Raw genomic sequence first — 20,849 nt, forward strand, 5'->3', positions numbered from 1 at the left:
CACCCTGGCCTGGGACTCTTCCAGGCCAGCCACAGCTTCCCAGCGAAATCCATTCCAGGGTCTAACAATTTCTTCCCAATATTCCATCTAACCCCGTTCTTTGTCATTGGGAAGCCATTCCCTCTTGCCACCCCATACCCTTGTGAACAGGCTCTCTCCATCTTTCTTGGGAACGTTTTTCCCTGATAGGAAAGCACTGCTTTTGCATGCTGGGCATTGAAAGCAGCGTGCCAGGTCCTGTCCATGAGGGAGACCACAGTGCTGTGCTGGGTGGTTTTCCGGAGGGAAGGGATGTTGGGAGAGCCCCAGGTGTGGCTGAGGGGAGTTTTTACTGCTCCCTGAATTCCCTTCCCTGAGGGGAGGCAGGTTGGAGCCGCGCTGTGCTCCCATGGAACAAGGCGTGCGTGGGACAAGAGGAAATGGCCCGAACTTGTGCCACGGGAAGTTCAGGTTGGACACCAGAAGGAATTTCTTCATGGAAAGGGTGATGAGACACAGAAAGGGGCTGCCCAGGGAGGTGGTGGAGTCCCCATCCCCGGAGGTGTTTAAGGAATGACTGGATGTGGCACTCAGTGCTCTGGGCTAGGTGACAAGCTGGGGACTGTCACAGGTTGGACTCGGTGGTCCTGGAGGTCTTTTCCAAGAGAACTGGCTCTTGTGGGATCCTTCCGTGAGTCTAGTGGGATCTTTCCGTGATAATATCGGTAGCGCAGGTGACCATCAGCCCAGCAGAGGCCCCTGCCCGCAGCAGGCGGGGCTCGCCTGCATCCCAGCCAGAATTCCCCGCTGGAATCCGCGGCCGGCCCGGGATTGCCCCGCCCCGCGGCGCTACCGCCGGGCGCCACCAGGCGGCGCCGCCGCGCCCCGCACCCCTCGTTGCCGTGGCGACCGCAGGTTGCGTAGCGGCCCTTACGCAGTTGACGCAGTGGGCGGCTCCGGCGAGGCGGGGGCGGCCCCGGCAGGGCGGAGGCGGCGTTGGAGAATCGGGGGCCGCAGGGCCCCCGGCATGGAGGAGGCGGCGGCGGCCGCGGCGCTCCCGAGGCGGCGGCAGCGGGAGCGAGGTGAGGGACGGCGATGGGGATGGCGCGGCAGCGGGGGCCGGCGCTGCGGCAGGTGCGGGGGAGCCGGGAGGGCGCTGGCAGGGCCGGGGGTGCGCCCGCCGCCACCCCCCGCCCCGCCGGGCTGCAGGCCCGTGCCGCCCGAGGGGTCTGGATCCCGCAGGAAGCGCGGCATTCCCGCCGGGAGGGCCCCGCTCCATGTGGCCTGCGCCCCGTGGGAAGCGGTGGGTTTTCACCTGCGCCTCTGGAAAGCCGCCATCCTGCCCCGGGCAGGTGCGAGGCGTGCAGGTGATCCCGCTTTTGGGGTTCGGGATCCTGCGGTGGGAGGCGGGAGCGGTGCTGCTGGATGTCCAGGGAGAAGAAGCTGCGGTGTGGGTGTGACACAGGGATTCTTGCTCCCAGCTTTTATTACTTCCCGCAGGGAATGGTACCTGACTTGAGCAACGCGGGCGGATGCTGAGCCGCGGCTGTAAAATCCCCAAATTTAGGATCGCAGGCAGCTGCAGAAGTGAGATATCCTTGTAAAAGTAAAGGAGATGTCGCTCCGAGATCTTGGAGCTGGGATGCTGCCAGGCTGCTCAGCCAGAATTCCCGCTGTGCCCAGTTCTGGGAATTAGTACCTGCTGGTGTATTTGGGACAGGCTTCAGTTGGCACTGGGAATATGGGAATGGGGATTTCCGAGCCTGCTCCAGGTGGGAAATCACACAGTGATTCACCAAGGTGGGATACAGAACCCCAGGACATGAAAGCAGCAAAACTCTGGGAAGGGTTTTAAAGGAAAAGGAGTATTCCCAGGTGGGAATATTCATCTCCCCCCTGGATGAAGCTTAGTGGGGATGAGTTGCTGCATCCTCCTGGCTGGACAGGGAGAGGCATCCGAGTTTTTGTGGTCAGGCTGAGTGTTCTTAAATGGGAGATAATGAAATTGTGGGAAGTGGCTCTTGGAAAGCTTTGGACTCTCCGTGATTCTGGCATTGGCTTGGCTGAAATGTGTATCCCGTGGACGCTGCTGGAAGAAGCTTTCCAAGTTGGAAACCTGAGCTGGGGGAAGGTGTTTGTTGTGCCAGGTGTTGGTTTTCAGGGTCATAAAAGTTGCAAGGGGGTCTTAAAGCTGCTGGAGAAATTCAAGTCCAAGTGCCAGCTTGGACTGGGAATGGCTGAGGGTGTTGGGAATGCCCAACAGGGACAAGAGACTTGAAAAAAGCAACTGTTATGTGATAAATGATACAAATAACCTGGAATTTCTGCAGCCAAAACCCTTCAACAAGGAGCAGGATAAAATTCCCCCTTTAAATGGGAATTTAAACCGGAAATTTGGGAGTTGGCAGCTCTGCTTTCCAAAATTTTACTCCAGAGGGTCAAAATCAGGCATTTAAGGATATGGACTATGTACTGCAGGTACTGACTTTGTCAGTGCTGACCTAAAAAAATCCTGATTTGACCTGAATTCCCATTTAAATTAAGGCACTGGGTGCTTTTTGCCCACTACCTGCACAGCCAGATCTGAATCCCGGAGACAGGGAATGCTCTAAATCCCTCTGTGGTTGCTGGGAAAAGGGCAGTGAGAAAGGGAAACTTCTGTGGGCTGTGTCCACCCTTCCAGAGGGCTGAGCAGGAGCAGTTGTGCAGTGATGGGATTTAAGGGACGTGCTGTGCCAGGAGGGAAAGTGAGAAGCGTGAAAATGCTCCTCCCAATGACCAAAAATGTGTGGAATAAAAAAAATCCTACATTTTAGAAACTTTGTTAAAATTCCCTGGACAAACAATTACAGCAACCAAAAAAAAAAACCCAAAAAACCCTCTGCATGGGGGTTTTTTATGGACTTTGTGTGGGAATCTCAGTCCTGTTCCTTGTGCTCTCCCTCCCCTTGGAAGTTAATTAATTGAGAGCTGGCTGCTCCAAATGAGGTCACTTGGATTTCGGAGCTGCTGTATCATTGTATGGATTTGCAAAATCAGGATTTACGGCTTGTGTGCCTTAGAAATTTTTCCTTAAAGTGGCATAATCCTGGTTTTTGGGGGGGTCTTTTCCAGGCAGCTGGACGGATGTAGGGAGGAGAAGTGTTCAAATTGGAGGGTGTAAAGCTCAGGAAGCTGCTCAGCTTTGGATGGTGAAGAGTTTGGAGAAGCTTCCAGTCATTCCCAGGCCTGGCTGTCATTTATGAAACTTCCTTGGACTAAACCAGCAGGAATTCTCTTCTGTCCCATACATCCCTGTCCTGTCTAAAGGCTTTTTGGGGGGGGGAATTAAGCCTTTATACCTCCCCTAGACCACGCAGCTTTATTTTGGGGAGCCTGCACCCTGCTTTTCCTCCCCTCCCATTCCATCTTTCCCAAATAAATGACCCTTGGTTCCACCTGTGCTCCCGACAGTGATCCAGCTGATGAATAAGAACATCCCGAGCTGGATTGAGCCCTGGAGTTTGAGGAATTTCCAGTTAAAGATGCAGCAGTTGAGATGGGGTGAGTGAAACTATTTTAATGTGCTCTTGGAGCTGCAGGGCTGGAGTTTTCAGGAGCTGGGAGCAGATGAAAGTGGCCTTTGTGCCATGGGAAGTGTGACAAATGGACTTTTGTGGGATCTGCGGAGAGTGCCGGGATGTTTATTCCTGCTGGGATAGATGGGAGTCAATCAGGCTCTTCATTCCAGGCCAGTTGGAGCTGATATTTTTGTTCTTTTATACGTGATACTGTTCATTTAGGTGTGTTTCTATACCTTATTGTGTGGATTTTTAAGGAGAAATCAGAGAAAAAATCCTTGAAAATTTGCCAGGTGCAGCACCTGCCCAGCTTGGAACTTTGAAAATGGAAGAAATTAGAATGGTCTTCCAGGTTTTGGTAAAAAGTGGGAAAGTTTGCCCTGCTGAGGAATATCCTGCCCTGAAATATGGACAAAAATGCTGATGGACCCTAGAAGGGATTTTGGATAGAGGAAGTAATTCCCACAGAGTTTCAGGAGAAATGTGCCCTGTACCTTCAGGCATTTATTCTTCTTCCTTTTCTTTCCTTTCTCCCCTCCTTCTAGTGGAAGGCACATGGATCCTTTACCTCTGGATCTCTTTGGAAAGATGAAATAAAAAAGCTTTGGATTATTTTCCTCTTCCTTGTAGCAGGAGCTGGAAATCTGCATGGCAGGCAGAGACTGTCAGGAATTCTGCCCTGGGCTTTTAATCCAGGGGTTTCTTCTTTAACTCAAATCCTTCCTTAACTGCCGTTGTGCTTCAGCAGACCCCTGAAAATCCTCATCCTGCCCCATCCATTGGCATTCCTCCCTCTCTTTGAGGAGCCTTCTGAGCTCCTCTTCAAAGATCTGTGGAATTGCATGAAAATTCCTGGCTTTTCATTCCCTTCCAGCTGAGATTTTGATTCCTGCATGTTCCCTTGGTGTGGAATTAAAACAAGTGGGTTCCTCAGGGATGGCTTTGAGCTCAATAGGAATTTTTCCTTGCAAACAGGATACAAGATGTAATTTATAGCCTTCAATTACAAGTTTTCCTGGTGTTTTTCACTTGCCATTTCATCGGGAGTGTCAGTGGCAAATATCCCAGTGCAACTCACTCATAGCCATCAGTGAATACGGGAATGCCACCTTAAATGAGAATTTTCCATGACTTTTTTCCTCTGGAACGTGTTTCCTTGGGATTTCTTGGCCTGGAGGTTTTATCACCCCACAGACCTGAGTGATCCTGATTTTACATCCAGGCAGGCTGCAGGACAGAATCCTTATCCTTGTTCTTTTGGAATAAAATGCTGAATCCCTCCGGCCGCCTTAGAACATTTGAACTGGATAATGGGAAGAAACAAGAAAATCCAGGACATTCCTATTATAGTTCAGTGCAGCAAATAGAAAATGGGGAGGTTGGGATGGAATTCAGCCCTTCCTTCCCTGAAAGGTGCTTTTCTTCCCTGGAAGGTTCCTATTTGGATGTGTCCTGCTGCTCCATGTCTGTTGGAAGTTGGAATTTCCACAGCTCTGCATCCTTTGGGATGAAATTTATTATTCTGTCATGGCTTGTCTTTGCAGCCCAGATCCCTAGTGTTGACACAGCCTGGATGTATTTTTGGAGTATGGATTTCAGCTCCAAACTGGGAGCCTCTGGAGGCTTGGCTTTTCCCATTGGGTCCGCTAAACGATCCTGCAATTTTGTGCTGTTTTCTCCTGTGGGAAATGAACTGTTTCACCTCCCAGAAAATCAGAACAAGGCAGATGCTGCTTGGGAGCTTCCAGCATCTCAGCCAGCTGGGGATTGTCCTGAAAAAAAGTTTATCCTGCTCCGCTTGGATCCCATGATTAGAATCCTGGAATGGTTTGGGTTGGAAGGGGCCTTAAAATTCACCCTCTATCCCAGGTTACTCCAAGCCCCATCCAAGCTGGCCTTGGACACTTCCATGGATCCACAACTTTCTTGGGAACCCTATTTCTTGGTGATATCCAGATCCTATAAATGTTGTTCATTTACCTCTGGGCCACATTGAACCTTTGGAAGCACATTCCCCTTTTTGTGACTCCGGGTTTTTTCCGGCTGATTCAGTTGTTTGTCACCATCTCCATGGCACCAGAGCATCCGCTAATGACAACCAGCATTTCCCTAAATGAGAGCATTCAGGGATGAACTGGATTTTTCCTTGGAGAGGGGAAAACAAATGCCCTGTCAGAGGAAGGAGAAAAACTTCTCATAAAAGCAGGAATTTGTGATTTGTGCTGTTCATTTTCTTCCCTGGATAGAGAAGGGAATAAGGGAAAATTTCCTGGAGAGATTGTGTGCTCTCTGGGATTGCTCTTTCCTCTACCTTTGTCAGTTCTCCCTTATTTTGTAGTGGAAAAAGAGGCATCTATGTTCCAAAACTGGAAGGATTAGAGCTTTCCTCAAAATTCACTGACAAATCCAGGGGCAAAATTCCCTTTCTGTTGTGGAATTGTGGTGTTAAAACTTCTGTGGGAAGCCACAGGCTGCTTTGTCTGGAAAACCTTTTTCCCTCTAAATTTTGTGGCTATTCCTGGATCAAAGTGTTGCTTCTGGAATAGAGTCTTTTGGCCCTTAAAAGAAAAAAAAAAAAAGGGGGATCATATTTTCTCCCTGAGCTCGTTTGAACACCTCCAATGCCATAATCAAATTTAACTCAGTAGGAAATGTGCACATCCCCAAATGCAGTGTTATCCATGGTTATTCCAAGGCCTGATAGAGCCTGAGATAAAGGGATTTGTTGCGTGTAACTCTTTGCCTTTTGGAATCCCAGCTGGCAAGGAGAATTTCGGGACTCTCTGGGGCCTTGCTCTGACTTTGTGTTCCCCTTGGATGAGGGCGGAGGAACGAGGAGAGGCGAACTGGGAGGTGGGAAGCACGTGGGAAGCTGCAGAAAATGCTCAGGAATGGGCGGCTGAGTAAGTGTGGAGCCTCCTGGGAATACTGGCAGAATTGGTGAAATTCCCTTGTGAGGTGGGGAGCAGGAATTTGGGGAGGGAAATCAGGAACATGTCGATGTTGGAAGTTTCTCTGTTATCTAATGTGTGACTTTGCAGGATGTGTATCATCATGGAGAAAAGGAGGATTGGGGGAACTTCTCATTCCCTACAACTCCATGACTGGATGTGGGAGCCAGGTGGGATTGGGCTCTTCTCCCAACAAATGACAGGAGGAAGCGGCCTCAAGTTGCATCAGGGGAGGTTTAGGTTGGATATTGGGAATATTTCTTCATGGAAGGGGTTGGAAGCATCATCACTGGATGATGCTGCCCAGGGCAGCAGGGGCTGGTGGAGTCCCCATTCCTGGAGGGATTTAAAATCCATGTGGATGTGACACTGGGGGGTTGATTGTTGGATTTGATGATCCTAAAATTTTTTTCCAGCCTTAACAATTCCATGATTCTCTATGTGCAGGCTAGGCACTCCTGAGGGGTTTGATGTTCCCAACCCTTCTCATGTCCTTCATACCATAACCCATGTTTTGTGTCCATGGATTTGCTGGCTCCTTGCACGTTTGTTCCCTGGAATGGCCTGGAACCTTGCTTTCCGGCCATTTCATTGGGTAGGAACTCCAAGGATTCTCACATTTAGCCTTGATTCCTTGGGACACACAAGGTTTAGTTTGGTCCTCAGGGGGATGATTCTGCCAGATTTTCCTTCTCTTGGGGGGTGACAAGACAGGGAAGTGAACTTTTGGAATTGCGACATCCGCAAGCCCAGTAAGGACTCGCGGTTCCGGGTTTTTGGGCTACACTGAGGGGATTCAGGCAGCGGAACTGATCCGAGGTAGCTTTTAACGACTCCGGGCTCACCCAAATCCTTCTGGCTCAGGAGAGCGGAAGGGAATGCGCTGTGTTTGTTCACTGGATGCTCATCCAGTGGGTCGGATTAGTTCAGCGTTCCGTGGCAGCTCCAACCGGGTGGACGAGGTGCTGGGGAGGTGTCACCTGGGCAGGCTGAGGAGAAGGCGGAGTCGCCCAAGGGAACATGGGAATCTCTCCAACACTGAGGATCCTGGACTGTCCTCAGCCAATTATCCTCTTAAAACATTGGGATGTTGTGCAATGGACAAGTCAATCATAGGGTATCCCAAGTTGGAAGGGACCCACAAGGATCATCGGAATCCAGCTCCTGTTGTCCTTGGTGTTCCCAGCTGCCATTGTGTTTATCCGGTTGTTTTCCAGATGCTCTCTTAATTTTTCTTTCCTTGTTAACTCTTAATTGATCAACACTTGGAAGCAGGATGTGGATTCAGGAGAGCGAGAGGCACTTCCCACTGCTAAGAAATGAGGCTTCTCATTCCAGGAAAGCCTAGATGGGGGGGGGTTGGGAAACCAGATGGAATGGGAAGAACTCATCCTGGTTCCTGCTCCTGTAGCTGCAGGATTTTGCCTTGTGTGTGCCAGAGCTGGGAAATGCTACCCTTTGGAGTGCAAAAAGCGTGGAAGGGTGTGGTCAGAACAATCCGGAACCTTTTCACCTGAAAGCACCTGATTTATGACACCAAAATCCCAGTGTTAACATGGATTTGTTTGGCGAACTGCTCGGCTCTGAGTTCCCTGGGGCTGGGCCAAAACACTCCCTCCTGCCTGGCATGGAAAACACAGCCCTGGAGCCTCCTCTCCGGAGCATGAGGGCTCAACAGTCCTGAAAAACAGTGAGTTGGCCTTTCCCTTCTTCCAGCAGGTGCTGTTTGGTTAAACCTTAATATTTAGAGAAGTTTTTGGGAGTGGGAGCAAATTCCCTTTTCCTTCTGGAATGTTTTCACCATTCCAGTATATCAGGGCCTGGAAGTTTTACATGGATAGAGTGAAAGCAGATGGATCTTCTGCCTCAATGTCCAGAGGTAAAAGGTGTTGTGCTAGAGGGTGCGATACTGGAATTCCTGGTTGTCCAGGCCTGGAGAAGCGGGAGATCCTGTTCCCAGACAACGTGACCATTTGTTGCTCTGTACTTTAGACAGCTCTCCTGGTGTTTGCTCAGCTCCTTACACCTGGCTGCAAGGGTTTTCCAAGGAATTTGCATTTCAAATTGGAGTTTTTGTTGAAACTCTGGCTTTTTTTTAGGGAGAAAAAGTGACAAATCTCCCATTAGGAGAGGGGAAGAGGGGTGACCCTTGGGGCTGTGGCTGCTGCTCCCTTCTTGGAGGAGAAATGAGAGAAGTGTTCTTTTACCTTTCTCAATATTTACAGTATTCCAGCTGCTGAGGCTCCATTAGACATTGCTGCTCTTGAAAAGGAGATGAGGTTGGAAGTTCTCATGTTCCTATGGGAACAGGGAGTTACAAGGCTTGGAGTTCTCATTTATAAGATTTGTCAGGAAAGGTAGGAAAGGGATTTAATTTCTGACTTAAGTGGGAAACCAAGATTCCTTCTCTCCCAGTTGGCTCCTGACTCTGAGCTTTCCCATTCCAGGCTGCTCCGTGGCCTCGGAGTTAATTACAAGTTGGATAAGGAGATGCCTGAATCCACCCTGCTGTTATTTTGCTGACTCAGAGCTCCTTTTTTTAGGGAGGGGGGCAGCAAAAAGACCACCCTGGATTCCAGATGCTTGTGGAGCAGGGTTAGGAACCCCCTTGGGATGAGTTTTCCAGGCTAAGCTATTCCTGAATCTGGTTTTCCCACCTCCTTGGAAGTAGATAAGATATTCAGGACAGAGAAATTGGTTTCTTTTTCCCCAGTGCAGCTGTTGTTTAAGTAGCTCCCAAGGAATATGGGACTTTGCCCAGTCCTGTCTGCATGCCTCTTCCTGGGAATATCGCCCCATGTGTGTTCAGGAAGGTTGGGGGAAATTCGGGAAAACAGCTGCATTGTGTGAGGGAGGAGGAATTGCAGTCCCAAAGTTCACTTAGAAAATTGAAACGGGAAAAAGATGAGAGGTCCCAGTTAAGGAAGAACTGTGCTTTTTAAACAAGTTTCCAGGCAAATCCAAAGGAAAACAGGCACCTGCCGTGGAATGGGGCCTGGGTTTTGGTGTGTTGGGATCCTGACTGAAGCAGCTGTGCAGTTTTTTCCCTGTGGGAGCTTCCCAAGGGTTCTTCTGCCACTGCTCCATGGCTGGGTTGTGGTCAGTGCATCTGGGACTCCTGCCTGAGGGATCCAAACCCTTAATTTGTCATAAATCTGGGATTTGGGACTTCTGCCTGAGGGTTGTCATCCCTTATTTTGTAACAATGGGGTTGTCTTTTTTTTCCCCTAAATTTGGATTTTCCATTAATTAGTAGCTGTTATTAATTATGACTTGGTATTTTAATACTTCAGTTTTCCATCTTTCCAGTGCTGTAGAATGGAATTTGAATTCATCCATCCCTTTGGAGGGCAGGGAAGTTTCAGCTCTCTGGTTAAAGGGGAGTTCTGCCTTCCTTGGAGCCTTTTTCCTTGGAACTATTTTGGGAACATGATTTCATCTTCCTCCTGGAGCGGGGGAAAAGCCCACCCCAGAAACGTGGGGGATTCAGAGCTTCTGTTCTTCCCTGCAGAAAATCACGGAATTGTGCCTCAGATTTCCCTGAAATGGGGGTGTTGGATCATTGTAGGAGGGAAAAGGGGCGAGCTGTGTGCTGCTGGTGGACGGATCTGTGCTCTCCAGAGGTCACTCCTTGCTGGCAGCCCGGAGCAGGAATGGGATTCCTGGGTGCTGGCAGCTGAGGAAGGAGTGTTAAAGAGGCAGCTCCTGCTGGTCTCTTCCAGTGATTCCAACCCCTTCCCTCCTTGTTTTCTCTTGGATGTTTACCTCTGGATTCTTTGGCTTCCATCCTGGTAATGCTAAATCCTGTGGTGGACTTGGGAAGAGTCAGATGAGGGTGGAGGTGAGATTTTATCCCAACACATTTCAGAGCCTGGATTGTCCTTCCCCCTCCCCCCGCTGCTTTCCTGGTGGAAATGCAGAATCTTCCCATTTTGCTGTGTTATCTCCTTCCTGGCTTATCAGGGACAGAGGGAAGAAAGGATGTGTGGGCCGCTGGTGCCGGAATTTAAAACCTCCTTATGGAAAGGGACATGGTCATCCCAGTGTCCTTTTTCCCTTTTCCAGCTTCAGACTGGCAGCTGGAACACCTTGAAAATTCCAGCCAGGAAATCATGTAACTGAGGGGGGAATTATTCCTGGTGTCATTCCATAACCTGATTCCCTTACTCCAGAGGGATCATTTGATCTTTTGCTGGACACTGATCCCAGCTGGGAACAATGAATTTGGTGGAGGAAGGAAGTAACCTGTGGGCATGGAGTTTTTCCAGCTTAAGGAATGCTTGGGTTCATCCTGTGCTGGACAATTCCAGGCTGGATGCTGCAGCTGTATATTCCCTGGGTCTGTCTGTTCCGCTGTTTCCCTCTTTGCAGTGAAAATAAAATCATTCAGTATCCATGGGATCTTTATAAATCCTTAAATATCCATGTGAGGTTGCAAAAATGGGAATGTCAGCAATTAAAGACATCGATTGATTTCTTTTTTCCTCACTGGAGAAGATGTGTTGTCTGTGGAATGTGGCAATGGCTGTCAGGAACATGGCTGGGAAAGTGTGTGAGAAGCTCCTGGAATTCTGGGGGCTGTTAGGAATGCTCAAGAGATCCCTTCTCCAAGAGACCTTTGGCATTGTCTTGGTATTTGGAAAAAAAAAAATCAAAGCCACCTGATAAGCGAGGTGACAAGTGACACTTGAGTTGTGCCAGAGGAAGTTTTAGGTTGGATATTAGAGAAAATTCCTTCATGGAAAGGGTTGCAAAGCATTGGAACAGGCTCCAGTGGTGGAATCCCCATTCCTGGAAGGACTTAAAATCTGCGTGGCTGTGGCACTGGGGACAGTAGTGGTGGCCTTGGCATTGACGGGGAATGTTGGACTGGATGATTTGGAGGGCTTTTCCAACCTGAACAATTCCATGATCCATTTGTCTGTGCTGTTGGACACACAGAAGGTCTCAGCCTGGCATTTGAGGACAATTTGCCTCTCCCGTGGGCTGTGTGATCCCAAAACATCTCCACAAAGATGCAGGCAAAATTCCTGTTATTCCTTATCAAAAATAAGGACTATTTTCCCTTGCTGCCCGGAAAAGAACTGTAGGAGATCTCAGCTTGTGCCTGTGCTCAGAATTTAAGGCTGAAGGAAGGAACTGAGGCAAAAAGAGGCACAGGATTGGGATGGAAAAGAGTTGGACCTGGGCAGGGATAATTCCTGATCCTTCAGAGCTTAATTATTATTCTTTAATCAACTGTGTTAATTACAATATCATATTGCTCCCAGGCCTCTGAGCTCTGATCAGGGATGAGGATGTGAACTGAAAAAGATGGAATAAAGGAATTTTTTCCTGCTTTGGAAGTTCTCTTGCCCCAGCAATAACGGAATGAGTCACCAAACCCCAACTCTGGTGCCTGTGATCTCTTCCCAGTTGATTAGAACATTCCCACCAAAAGCTCTTCCAGGCATTTCTTTTTGAAGCTTAATTGAAAAAGCTCTGGATGATTGGATACTTCATGGTTAATTATAAGATAATTAAAGGAAAGCAGGGAAAATCCACACCTGGACAAATCCTGCAGAAGGAACCTCTGCAAAGGCACTCCATTTGATTACCAGGATGGCCATGCGTTGCCTCAGGAATGAGAGGAAAAAGGAATTTCTTTTCCAGCAGCCTCAAACTGGTTGGGCTGGGAGCCAGGGGCTTGTCCTGAAGTAGATCCCAATGAACAGCATTTTTCCTTATAATCCTGTTAGGATTAGAAATTCAAGTGTGAAATTCATTTGGAATTCATGTCTGCTGGAGGAGGGGAAATCAATTGCAAAATACATCCCTGTGCTGTTGGAGCAGGGATCCTTCCCATTTTCTGAGGATTACCAACTTCCCTGGACAGGATTTGAGCTCAGTTTGTCTTTGGAAAAATGGAATTGCTTTCCTTTGCTTTCCAAAAGCTGCAGAGCTGTTGAGTTCGATAGAGAGGGATTGGGATCACCTGGCCATGATCCAGGATTTCCAGCAGCCAGGTGTGAAATCCAGGTACAGCCCTGAGGATGATCCCCCTGGGACGTGCTGCAGGAAAGGTGATGTTTTTCCTGTTCAATTCAGACATGGATTGAGGACAGGCTGGGATTGCTGGGGATGTTCAGCCTGGACAAGAGAAAGCTCCAGGGAGACCTTGGAGCTTCTTCCAGAGCTAAAGGGGTTCCAGGAGAGCTGGAGAGGGACTTGGGACAAGGGCCTGGAGTGACAGGACACTGGGAATGGCTTCTCACTGCCAGAGGGCAGGGATAGATGGGATATTGGGAAGAGATGCTTCCCAGTGTGGATGGCAAAGCCCTGGAATGAATTTCCCAGAGAAGCTGTGGTTGCCCCATAACCTGGAAGCGTCCAAGACCAGGTTGGACAGGGTTTGGAGCAACCTGGGATAATGCAAGGTGTCTTTGCCCATGGCAGGGGCTGGCTGGAATGGGATGAGTTTAAGGTCCCTTCCTACCCAAGCCATCTGGAATTAGGGATAGTTTTAGGAGGACCACATTCATCTCATTTTCAGGACCCTCCTAGCTATATTTTAGGAATCACGTGGTTGATTTAGGTTCTGGATCATCTCCTGCTGCTTCTGAGTACCTCCTGCCATAGTCTGGCATTCCCCAACTCCGGAGCTGGTGCATTCCCACATGCGGCCAGTTCATCTTTCCTGCTCCCTGTTTGCTTGGGAAGGATTGTTCCTGGTTTTCTGTGGTATAACCAATTGTTAGGAACAGTCAGTTCCAATCTGTGCTGTTCAGTTCGTGCCTGCACAGCTGCTTGGAGCCAAGGAATGCTTTTCCAGGGATTTCTTCGGCTGCAGCTCCACTCTTGTCATGTGGATTCTCTGCTTCTGCCTCACCTCCTTTCACCTCCCTCTTGTCTGGCTTTTCCAAATGAATTCTGGCGCTGGAGCTGGTGGCTGAGAGGGCAGGGACAGTGTCCCTGGAGTGACAACTTTCCAAGCTCCTTTCAAGCTCTGCTGAAGGACTCGCCCATAACGAGGGAAAGAGAAGAGGGTATGGAAACATGGAGAGTGGTGGTAACAGGAAGAAAAATCCCAGAATAGTTTGGGTTGGAAGGGATCTGGAATGTGATCCAGTTCCATCCCCCAGCCATGGGCAGGGACACCCTCCACTAGCCCAGGTTGCTCCAAGCCCCAGCCAAGCTGGCATTGGGCACTTCCAGGGATGGAGCAGCCACAGCTCCTCTGGGAAATTCAGGGTCTCTTCACCCTCACAGGGAAGAATTTCTTGCCAATATCCCATCTAATTCCACCGTGTGGCAGTGAGAAGCCATTCCCATTGTCCTGTTGCTTCATGCCTTTATCCAAAGTCCCTCTCCAACTATCTTGGAGTTTCTTCAGGCACTGGAAGAAGCTCCAACGTCTCCTTGGAGCTTTCCCTTCTCCAGGCTGAGCAAGGTCAGTGTATCAAGGAGACACCAGGAATGTCAATAAGGGAATCAGCATGGAAACAGGAGGAGATTCCTGGTGCCATGGCTGCAGCCAGGAATGTGTGGCCGTGCTTCCTGTGGCATCAGGTTTGCTGGGTATCAGAGTGTAGATACAGGAATCAGCAGTTCCCACTTCAGGATCTGTAGTGATGAATCCACAGGGAGAAACAGGCACAAAGAATCTGTGTCAGCAGGAAAAAGTTGGAGTAAATATGTGTTAGTAATTCCAGGAGTCAGAGCTGGAAAACCTGTGGAAATTGAGGAGATGTAAAGCTGCCTCATGGAATTAAATAATTCCTGAGCTTGAAACTGAATCCCTGTCTCCTGGCTCTCCCTGGGGAGCAGTGGGCAGGGCTGGATCCCTGCTGGGGATGGGTGTTGTGGCTGCCAGGAGAGCATAGATCCCGAGGGCCTGGAGAAACTGTGGATCAGCTCCACGTGCAGGCTGTGGGTGGTGAGGAGGAGGGATGTGTGTGCTGGGATTTGGAAATGCACCTCCTGGAGTGTCCAAGGAGAAGGGAATGTGGAAAAATAAATATATTTTAGGCTTAAATATGACACAGGATCAGGGAAGCCTAGTCTTGATTCATCCTTGCTTACAGAAGCAAAAGAAAAAGAGGATTCCTGCTTTCCATCACAAATCCGAGATTCAGGAAGAGTCTGGAGAGTTCAGCTTGGCAAGATTCAGCCCAGGATTGCAGTTCTACGTTGCTTGGTTGTCATTAGGGAAGCGTTGGATGGGTAAGAATTCCTAGGAAAAGGAGAAAGAAGCATTTGGTCCGTTGGTGGCTTGGAGAGGTGTGGAACCAGTGCTGTTTGTTCCCTGTGGTGATTCCAACATCTTTATCCCAAGCACCAGGTGGAGGAAAAGCAGGCTGGTAAGTCCCAGGATTTGATTTCCACAGGGTGGGAATTTGGGACTTAATTCCATAAATCTGGGAGAGAGTTGGAGCTGCATGAGAGTTGGTGCTAGACTGTTGGTGCTTTTCCATGTGCTTTTCCTCGGTGAGCTCCACGTTCCTAATGGACATTGGGCCTTTTTGGGATGGGATGGGATGGGATGAGAGAGGAGCTGTTGGGGTGTGGAAGGAGGGAACTGCTCCTGAGGGTCTCCATGGGGACTGGAATTTTGGGGTCCTGCAGCACTGGAAGAGGTGATTTATTCTTAGAAGCAAGCACTGAGGCAGGAAAAGTTTTCCCAAGCTGTCATTTGGGTGAGCTGGAGACCTGAAATCTGCCTCTCCTTTCCTCATTCCCTCCCTCCTTCCCTGCTCATGGTTTCTTTGGATTTGCACTGTAATTAGCATTTTTACGGGAGCTGGGGCAGAGCTGGCAGCTTCCTTTAGAAAACAGTTCTCCAGGTGGGAATAAAGCAGGATTCTTCTGCTGGGAATGCTCAGCCTGATAATTTCTTTTACTACCAGGGCTATTCCCATGCATTGAGGTGGAAGCCACGGGATGGGAGGGGCAGAACCACATTTCTTGGGAAGTTGCAGCTGGAAATCCAGAGTTAGGCTTGAACTGTTCCCTTTGAGCTTAGGAAAAAGGGAAAGAGGATGTTGTCCATGTCCATATCCAACCCAAGAACATTTCTGGGCTGAAATTCCCACTTCTCTGTTGTGCATTTAAAATTCCTGCCTGTACAGGTGTTCCCTTCCTCAGACATGACTTTGGTGTTTGATCCTTGCTTCCAGGGTAAACATGGCAGTGAAAGTGGATGCATGCAGTGTGGAAAGAAGCCCTTGGATAGCAGCAATCCTTTGGATGCCAGTGATTAGTTTACAGGATCTTGCTGGAAAAACATGAATTCAGGGTTGATTTTTTTAAATCCATAAATATTCCTGTAGGCTCTGGTTTGTCAAATGAGCAGAAATAACTAATTCCAGGATATCCTGATGTTGGTTTGATTTTCACTGAAGGCTAGGAAAAATCTGGAAGTGGGGCCAAGAAGCAGATTCTGCTTAATAAGGTGCAAGATTGATGCTTTCCAAGATATTGGAAAGTGGGAATCTGGGAGGATTTGGGGAGTTACAGGAAAAGACAAAGCACAGACATGACCTTTTCAGGGAATTCACAGCATTCGAGAATATTCCCTCTTGAACATACTCCCACAGGATGAGGTCCTCAAATAGGCTGTTGGTGGCTTCCACTGGAATTTTCATTGGACTTTGGGAAGTATGACCTCCATGACCTCTTTCCAGGCTGATTTCTAGGAATGTGGGATACAGGCATGTCCTCAGCAAAGGAAACAAGCAGGGACACAGTGAGGGAAATAAACAGGCAGTATCAGGAAAATGGGAATAGGTCATGTCCAGGTCAGGTTTAGGCTGTTCGAAGCCATTCCCAAAGTTTTTGAGCCTGGAAGTGTCAAAGATCCAGGACCCCTGTTTAATGAGGACAAATTGTATTGAGAAAAGATGCATTTGGGTTTTGATTCCCAAAAAACCTCTCGAGATAGCCCTGATTCCTAGCTTTTTTGACTTGCAGCTGGGCACGTACCTGCCTAACCACTTAGTCATGGAATATGAGAAGAGGAAAACTCCTGAGATAAGTTGTGGGATGTGATACAGAAAAAAGGCCAAATTGGCAAATTGGGTGAGCAGGGAGTACAGTAAGAAGCTGGAGGCCCTGGAATTCTACATGTCCCTCTATGTGTGTCCCTCTTTCCCCCTCATGGTCAAGAGGGAGGGAAATAATCATTCCTTTAAATTCCTTAGGATCATTCCTGGGAGATGAGCAGAGCCAGCATTCCCTCCTGCACGTGGAGGGAACCTCTCCCTGACGATTCCCATGGCTCTGGAGCCTGGAGCCGCCTCTCCGGATGCGCTTCTCCTCTCTAGCACATTTGTGGGGAGGGGGAGCAGGGAAGGAGTGCCAAGGAATGGTGTTGACCACACAGTTTTCCCGAGTTTGGCAGGGATTTTGTGTTCTCCCACTTCTTTCGCTCTCCTCGTGTTGGCAGCGGTGGTCCCGGCGCCGCTCCCGGTGGCTTTCCCTGCATGTGACTCATCCCCAGGGAATTCCTGAAGCAATGAGTCAAGTTATTGGGAAAACTGTTTGCCCACTAGTGTAAACTAGGGAGCCAAGAAGCTGCTTGCAGGAGGGGAGAGAGGCAATTCCTTTTGGGAATGACTGGGCTTCTCCTCCCTCTTCCTGAAGGCATCTCTTCCAGATGTGCCGGAGCAGGGATGTGCCTCTGAATTCAATATCTCACCTGGATATTTGCTCCTTCTGTTTTTTTTCTGCCTTTTTGAAAAGGAGGCTGAGCTGATAAGCCTTCCAGGGTGGAGTAAAACTGTCAGAAATTTGCCAGGATTGTAGTGGAAAATAGCTTTTCCTAAAGAAATGAGGCTCCATCCAAAATGCTCCTTGTGTAATTACTGGTCACCTCTTGGATTTGCCCTGGCTGGTTTCATCCAGCCCTTGGAGTTTTGGCTATAAATAACTCAGAGGCCATGTGCTTTCCAGCCAGGAATTACCAAGTTCTGTGTGTATCTGTGGGATATTCCAACAAAACCAAGGACCAGTGATTCCCAGTAAATATATCCAGGGAGCTGTTGTTCCACACCTGGGAGCAGGTTTGGGATGCTGGGAGCATTTATTACTGTATCCATCACCTCATCCAGGTATTCCTTTTGCTTTCCCTGCCCCATTCCAGCCAAGCTTTCCTTGTTGCAGGGGATTTTATTCCCCTGTAGAACATGGAGTTCTATTTCAAATCCCAAATTAATTGCAATTTATTACAATTTCCCCCCTGGCAACTTGGCCGTTATTTTTGCCGGAGCTTGGAGTGGTCGGGAAGCTGCCCGTGGGCTCTGCTGGCATAAACTGTGGGTGGAATTGCGGAGCTGCCGGCATTGAGACAAGGATTGGGGGTTGGTTTTAACTCCATTCCTGGCAGCACACTGGGACTGTGTGTGACAGTTCCTTCTCCAGTCCTGGATTCCTGAAAAAGTGGTGGCTTCCCTTGTTTCTCAGTCAGGTGTTTATGCAGGCTTTAGATTTTCCATACGCTGATGAGTCTGGAGCTGTGGAGTTAAGGTGTGCTCTTGTCGAGGTCAAGGAGAAAAGTCCTGGGAATCTTGGAGGTGTGAGTGAGGCTTTTCCATCCCTTTCCAAGCATTATCCTCCCTTTCATTTGGGAGGCTGGAATGTGTCACAGTGATCCCTGCCTTTATGGACTTATCCCTACAAACCTCTTCCTTTATGCCCAGGGATGGTTGCTGAGGTCTGGAATTAATAAAGCCCTGTGGATTCTTCACCAAGGGGGACATGGTAGTGCTGGAGCATGTCCAGGGAAGGGTTTGGAGCACAAGGAAAAAATGAGGATCAGGAGGGATCTTCTCACTCTCCACAAATCCCTGACAGGAGGGTGGAGTCAGGTGGGATCAGGCTCTGCTCCCAGGGAATAAGTGGCAGGATGTGAGGAAATGGCCTCAAATTGCACCAGGGGAGGTTTAGGTTGGATATTAGAGAAAATTCCTCAATGGAAAAGGTTTAAAGCATTGGAGCAGGCTCCAGTGGTGGAGCCATCCCTGGAGGGGTTTAAAAGCCATGTGGATGTGGCACCTGGGGACATGGGATAGAGATGGCCTTGGAAGTGCTGGAGAAGTGGTTGGACTCAATCTTGGAGGGCTTTTCCAGCCTTCATGGTGATGCTATGGACAAATCCTGGCCCATGGGGTGGAGCAAGGATGTCACTGGATATCCAGTGGGGAGAACCATTGGGCTGTGCAGTGTCACTGGTTTGTAGGACTGGGATCCCTGGGAACAGTCTCAGAACTGGTCCCAGTTATTCAGAAGAGGTGCATTCCAAAGTGGAGAATTTCCTTGTTTCTCTTTGATTCAGTGAATCCATTATCCTGCTTTTAACTGGGAACAAGTGCTGGGAGTGGCACCTTTGAGATTTGCCCGTCCTCTTGCACAAAATCCATTAGGGTTTGCAAGATAGTCCCATTTTTCCTGAAAACTCCACTGCTGCGGTCAAGTCCATGCCAAGGAGATGCATTCTGGAGTCTTCTTATGAAAAATTAATCATTCCCAATGTAACAGAAAGGAGATGTCATGCATATTTGAGGGAAATGTGGGATTCATGAGACCTGTTTCTACCCAAGGCAGGAGAGTTTGGAGTTGAGGAAAAAGGGGATGGATTTAACCAAGGAGAACATGCACCTTGATGTGTTTATGGCAAAGGGGCTTTGGGAAGGAGTCTGAGGGAGGAATGAGGTGAGATGGAGATGGATCAGTGCTGGGCCAACTGGGAAGTGGTTACACCAATGTTGTGTCCATCACCATTGTGGTTACAGGGAATTTATTCCAGGATTTCAGGGTTAAACTGGTGAGCCAAAGAGGTAAGTTGTTGTTCCCTGAGTTTTGAAGGTCAGTTGATATTCTGAGATTATTTTAGGAATTTGTGTCAGTGGGCAGTGCTGGAGTTCCAGATCCAAGCTGATCCCATTAGTTCTGTCCCGATGACATTGTGGAGGTGATTGTGGTGCCACGGCCTTATCCCAAGGGAGCCACATCCAAAGTGTGCCAAGCCACAGGAGGCTGTTTGAACCTTTCCTGTCTCCAAGCTTCATTCCCTGGTTCTGCCACTGACTAATTTTATTCCATTCTTCTTGGACAATGGGAGATTATCAAGGAGAATCTTCAAAGTAGCCATGAAGATATACCAAAATTCTAATCCGCATTGATTTTTTCCAGTGATCTCTGCCTGGGATTTGCTTATAAATATGGCTCTTAAATGTTCCATGAATCCATGGAATATTGCTTAAAGTAGGGGTCTGTTCCCTTAATCACCTCCAGTGAGAGCAGAGCTCTCACAAGCTTCCGGCAGCTGCTTTGCCTTCTTCCCCCTGGGAAGAGCTTTTCCCTGCAATTCCTGCAGGCACTGCTTGCAGCAGATACTTCCTGCCTCTTGGAAAAGACAGAAAGGACTCACCTTCCTTTGGTGCCATGGAATTTGTCCCCTCTTGGTATTCAATCCTGGAATGGTTTGGTTTAGAAAGGACGTGGAATGCTTGTTCATCCCATTCTACCCTCTGCTGTGGACAAGGACACATCCCACTATCCCAGGTTGCTCCAAGCTTTGTCCAGCCTGGACTTGTCACTTCCAGGTTTGAGGCAGCCACAGCTTCTCTGGGAAATCCATTCCAGGGCCTCAGCACTCTCACAGGGAAGGATTTCTTCCCAATATCTGATCCAAACCCACATCATGTCAGTGGGAAGCCATTCCCCCTTGTCATGTCCCTCCATGCTCTATTCCAAAGGCCCTTTCCAGCTCTCTTGGAGCCTCCTTAGACATTGGAAGAGGCTCTAAGGCTCCCTGGAGCCTTCTCCTCTCTGGGCTGAGCCATGCCAGCTCTCCCAGCCTGGCTCCAGAGCAGAGCTGCTCCATGCAAATTCCTCTGGCCAGCTTCAGGACATTCCGTATGGATATAACCCATCCCCCTTCTCCCTGGAAGGCAAGAACAATTCCCAGATTGTGATAAACCAACTCAGAAACAGAAAGAGCCTCATTTAAAACCCTTCAGAACAGCTGGACGGGGCCTGATGGGGTTGGATCCAAGCTGGAATTGATGATTTCCGTCAAGTCCAGTAAGTGCTTGGTGGGAGCGAGAGGGTTGTGGGAGCTGCAAGGGAATGATCCAGCCTGGAGTGGGAAGCCTGTATTCCATATGGGAGGGAAGGAAGTATTTGGGGTGACTTGATGGGACCACGATTCTGTTAGTTAAGGAAGTGAACTGTTTGTTATCCTGCAGAGTGAAAAAGCAGGATGCAGCATCCATGCTGTGCCCTCAGGACAGGTGTCTCCAGCACCTGGACAAGGTGACCTGGATGTGCTCTCAGGGAGAAGGGGAGCACCTCTGCTCTGGAGCAGAAAATCACTCATGAG

The 20,849-nt window shown here is 49.0% G+C and overlaps 1 protein-coding gene across 1 annotated transcript in view; it reads left to right on the top strand.

Moving 5' to 3' along the window:
* Positions 1-939: 939 nt before the first annotated feature.
* Positions 940-20,849, top strand: part of DAGLA (diacylglycerol lipase alpha) — a 56,818-nt gene continuing 36,908 nt past the window's right edge. The window contains exons 1-2 of the mRNA XM_053980539.1: positions 940-1,061; positions 3,433-3,522. The gene's annotated coding sequence lies outside the window, so the exon portion shown is untranslated. The remainder of the gene's footprint in view (positions 1,062-3,432; positions 3,523-20,849) is intronic.

This window comes from Vidua macroura, chromosome 6 (assembly GCF_024509145.1).
Source record: "Vidua macroura isolate BioBank_ID:100142 chromosome 6, ASM2450914v1, whole genome shotgun sequence".
In the NCBI taxonomy this organism is placed as follows: Eukaryota; Metazoa; Chordata; class Aves; order Passeriformes; family Viduidae; genus Vidua; species Vidua macroura.